At 42.0% G+C, this 5000-nt stretch overlaps 1 protein-coding gene across 2 annotated transcripts in view; it reads left to right on the plus strand.

Annotated features, from left to right (window-relative positions):
- The window catches only part of cped1 (cadherin-like and PC-esterase domain containing 1), a 121218-nt gene that overhangs the window by 5122 nt on the left and 111096 nt on the right, over nt 1-5000 (plus strand). The gene's annotated exons all lie outside the window — the stretch shown is intronic.

A 5000-nucleotide genomic window follows, 5' to 3' on the forward strand; every position in this document is an offset into this window, starting at 1 on the left:
GCAGACATGTACTGTGTGTGTGGCTTCATGTTTGTGAAGTGTGTGTGTGTGTGTGTGTGTCTACCTACTTCAGCATCATAGGTGACAGCCAGCTATGATGTCAAAGTAGGGAGACACTCCTACACACACACACACACACACACACAAACATGATCGTTTCCTTCTCTGCCCTGTGTGTGTGTGTGTGTGTTTGTGTGTGTGAGTGTTAGTGTGTGTGTGTGTGTGTGTGTGTGTGTGTGTGCGTGCATGACTGTGAGCAGAGCTGGTTTGTGGTTATGTAACGGCAGCCCCCAGTTGGTTCCCTGTCCTATGAGCTAGTTGGCAGTAAGTGTGAGCCAGGCCTTGGACTTGACCAGCCCTTTCAGACAGGACCCAGTGGGTGTGTGTGTGTGTGTGTGTGTGTGTGTGTGTGTGTGTGTGTGTGTGGTGTGTACAGCACTGCCTGGCTGTGTGAGACACAGAGAGTAGACACTTTTCCTGCCATAGTTTTCCTCTTTTTCCCGGATTCAGATAGAGCTTCTTATGATTAAAATAGATTAGAAGAGTTCTACACATATGAGAGAAGAAGTTCTACAGAACTAACAGACGAAGAGTTTATAGAGTGGTTCCAAAAGAGAGTGCTGCAGTGTTCTAAGTTCTGAGGGAAGGTCTACAGAGCTAACATCAGGGGGTTTAAAGAGTGGTTCTAAAAGAGAGTGCTGTAATGTTATAAGTTCTGAGAGAAGTTCTACAGAACTAACAGAAGGAGGTTTAAAGAGTGGTTCTAAAAGAGAGTGTCATAATGTTCTAAGTTCTGAGGGAAGTTCTAAGAGAAAGTCCTGCGGTGATTGTGTCTCTTCTCCTGCCGTGCGCGTACCCAGCTGAGCTCCAGCAGTCACCTGTTGCTCCTCTCGGGTTTGGAGTGAAATGGCCGTAACGGCTAAACCAGATGACCACTGACTGTGAGGCTCAGAAGAAAAAGAAGACTCCCTGCTGGTTTAACTTAAATCCCAGTCAGAAGAGCCTTCATCTGGTCAGTCAACCACCATCTTGGCCTGTGCTTTCTCTCTAAGTGCTGCCTTCCTGACAGGTGACGCAGTGACTCTGACAACAGGTTTTCATCCTAGCTCCTCGCCTCAAGCAGTTTTATTCACTTGTCATTGCCCAGGACACATGATTGACCGCGTGAACTCACATGGACTTTGAGAATCCTGGTTATTATTATTTTTGATTTTTTTCCGATTTTGTCTGCGCATGTAAACATCATATCCCAATTTCAGAACCCCAGATAAGCCCTTATCCCGTTGTTCTAGAAATCCTAGCAGGAGTAGCCTACTCCAACAGTTTCTGACATTTGCTGGCAAAGATTCTAGAGCCCTATGTGCAAGATAGATTGCTGATTAGAACCAAAGTTGATGGTGTGGAGCTCTTTAGAATCTTTGGTGAGAACACCACAACAGAGCACTGTCATTAGCAACCAGGATTCTAGTATGTATCATGCATACAGGGATATTACAGTAATAATCTGGTTTCTCTGTTTTATGAAAGCACCATATCCTGAACATGATCAAAATCGGGAGAAGCCTCATAACTTGGACACTGAAGTGCATGTGCACACAGTTATTGACAGCAAAGTCTTAACTTTGAATGGATAGATTTCTAGGGATATTTGACACTGCCATTTGACACTGCTAAGCATGTCAATAAAAAAAGCTGATTCACTGAGACTGACTTACTGCTGCATCTCCACCAGACTGTGTTTGGCTTGGATCCTGTGGATCCTGTGAACATGTCAATAAAAAACTGATAGACTGGCTGAGCCCATCGGATTGTGTTTGACTTGAGGACGATCCTGCGAAAAATATGTGCTGATGATTACACTCAAAGGCTTTTTCACGTCTGCTTGTTGCGTAACAGTCTCTTGGAACCAGATGTGTCTAACAATGCATGTCTAGGGACAACCAGGAGTAGAGGGGGTTTGGCCTTCAGGGTGGGCGGGAGGCGGCATCAGAGTCTACTACCATATGTGCGCCGCATTTGAAAATATCTAAACAAGTCCGCAGCCTTTGTGGGAGCCTTGTGAAAGCCTCGTTTCCATGGCGAGCAAACACGGCTGATTCCTGCCTGCACAGCAGTCCAAGGAGTTTGACTGAAGTTCTGGGCTCCATATTAAGCAATGATCGAGGCTCTGTCCTAATTCCAATGTAATGAAACGTATTTTCTTCCTTGATCTGTGGCTTGTATTCTGCTTGAGCTACAGATGAGTAAAAAGGAAATTAGATTTAGAAAGTGTTGAGGCAAAGTTTTTTTTTTCTTTTTCTGCAGCTCATTGAATGCTTTTAAGAGCAGAAGAACAATAAACAGTATGTCTTGTGTTGTGAATACATCTGATTACTGTAATACTAGCCTACACATCCAAATCACAGACCAACTCACACACTCCAACACACACACACACACACACACACACACATATTCCACCCAGGCTGAGTGGTACCTGTTTTTGTTGTTTCTTTATTTTGCCTGATTTGTTTTGTTGCTTTGTTTATTTTTTGTGTGTGTGAGTATGTGGGTTGGGGTGTGTGTGTGTGTGTTGTAGCGGACCGCTCCATATTCTTTATAATAAAAAATGTATTACTTTAGGCTTATCCAACCGGGTTGCTTAAACGCCAATTAGGTTAACGTCACGCAGTCAGCTGACGATAAAAGGCTGCTTGGCCTAACCTGCGGAGAGAGCGCTAATTACAGGAAGCTCTATCGGAGAGAGTAGTTACCGAGTGCATGTGAGACATGGCGGGAGCATTTTAAAACAGAACATTCACACTGGATAAGTTACATTGGATTCCTTGGATCGTACCCTTGTGGATTCTAATCCCTTTGAGGAATTACTATGAAGCAGCGCGGATCCTGAGCAAAATAGGACCGGCTCAAACTACTTTGTGTTGCGCACGACGGAATGGATCGGCAGCATGGCAAGATGTTTTCCTTTCTCTTGTCGCGGTGTTGCGAAGATCCCTGGTTCAAGTCGTAGGCCTACTCTGCAGTTCCCCTGGCTAGTCTCCCGCTGGTAACTCAACACTCATCTCCGAGTTCACGTTTCCCTTCCACCAGTATACAACTAATTCAGCATATTCCACAACTCTCTTTCCTTCAGTGACTCAGACTCTTTCATACTTTTTGTTTAAATAGCATTTTTGTTTTTGATTGTATGGAGGGATATCGATTATTTAAGTTGTGTATGAATATTTTTGGTTTAATTTAAACTATCACAATATATGATTTGGAACTTATAAAACGTGTTTGTGTTTGATTTGTGTGATAGTTTCGCTCTAACGGTGACTACATTTGAATCGGCAGCAAATACTGCCTGGCACCCCAGAGACAATTGAATCTCTAAATTTAAAAATAAAAGATTCAGATTAGTCACGTTACAGTGTGTGTGTGTTGGGGTATGTATGTGTGTGAGAGAGAGAGAGAGAAAGAGAGAGAGAGAGAGTGTGTGTGTGTGTGTGTGTCTCCTACTTTGGAGTTAGTGTATAATTTCATGCCCATGGACAACCATGACGTTTGAGGCTAAAGTTGGGCCCGCGATGGCCGACACCAGGCCGTGTGGGTTATGGTGGTTTACCATGGTGCTCTGGTGGTGTTGGTGTCATCTCCGTAGTTTCCGTCCGGAGTACTGTGTCCCCCGTTTGGGTTTCACCGGCCGGCTTTATTTAGAAGACGGGGTGCAGTGTGCCATTTTTAAAGGGCCTAAGGATGTGTTAATGATATGCTGATAAATCATAAACAGGGCGTTTATGGCCTCCTTATTCGGCCATCACTGGCCCTGGGGGATCCCAGAGAGAGCAGACGTGGCCTGCATCTGACCCGGGTCTGGCTCAGGATCACCCGCCATCTTGGATCAGCTTGGATCAAGAGTTTTTTTTTTGTTTTTTTTTTGGTCATACTAGCTTTTGTTCTGACCCCTTTAAAAGAGTACAGCTCTACGATATCTATTTTGTTTTGACCCCTTTAAAAGAGTACAGCTCTATGATATCTATTTTGTTCTGACCCCTTTAAAAGAGTACAGCTCTATGATATCTATTTGGTTCTGACCCCTTTAAATGAGTACAGCTCTATGATATCTATTTGGTTCTAACACTCTTAAAAGAGTACACCTCTATGATATCTATTTTGTTCTGACCCCTTTAAAAGAGTACAGCTCTATGATATCTATTTGGTTCTGACCCCTTTAAATGAGTACAGATCTATGATATTTATTTGGTTCTAACACTCTTAAAAGAGTACAGCTCTATGATATCTATTTTGTTCTGACCCCTTTAAAAGAGTACATCTCTATGATATCTATTTGGTTCTGACCCCTTTAAAAGAGTACAGCTCTATGATAACTATTTGGTTCTCACCCCTTTAAATGAGTACAGATCTATGATATCTATTTGGTTCTGACCCCTTTAAATGAGTACAGCTCTATGATATCTATTTGGTTCTAACACTCTTAAAAGAGTACATCTCTATGATATCTATTTTGTTCTGACCCCTTTAAAAGAGTACAGCTCTATGATATCTATTTGGTTCTGACCCCTTTAAATGAGTACAGATCTATGATATTTATTTGGTTCTAACAATCTTAAAAGAGTACAGCTCTATGATATCTATTTTGTTCTGACCCCTTTAAAAGAGTACATCTCTATGATATCTATTTGGTTCTGACCCCTTTAAAAGAGTACAGATCTATGATATTTATTTGGTTCTAACACTCTTAAAAGAGTACAGCTCTATGATATCTATTTTGTTCTGACCCCTTTAAAAGAGTACATCTCTATGATATCTATTTGGTTCTGACCCCTTTAAAAGAGTACAGCTCTATGATAACTATTTGGTTCTCACCCCTTTAAATGAGTACAGATCTATGATATCTATTTGGTTCTGACCCCTTTAAATGAGTACAGCTCTATGATATCTATTTGGTTCTAACACTCTTAAAAGAGTACATCTCTATGATATCTATTTTGTTCTGA

Source organism: Alosa sapidissima, chromosome 22 (assembly GCF_018492685.1).
Source record: "Alosa sapidissima isolate fAloSap1 chromosome 22, fAloSap1.pri, whole genome shotgun sequence".
Classification (NCBI taxonomy): Eukaryota; Metazoa; Chordata; class Actinopteri; order Clupeiformes; family Clupeidae; genus Alosa; species Alosa sapidissima.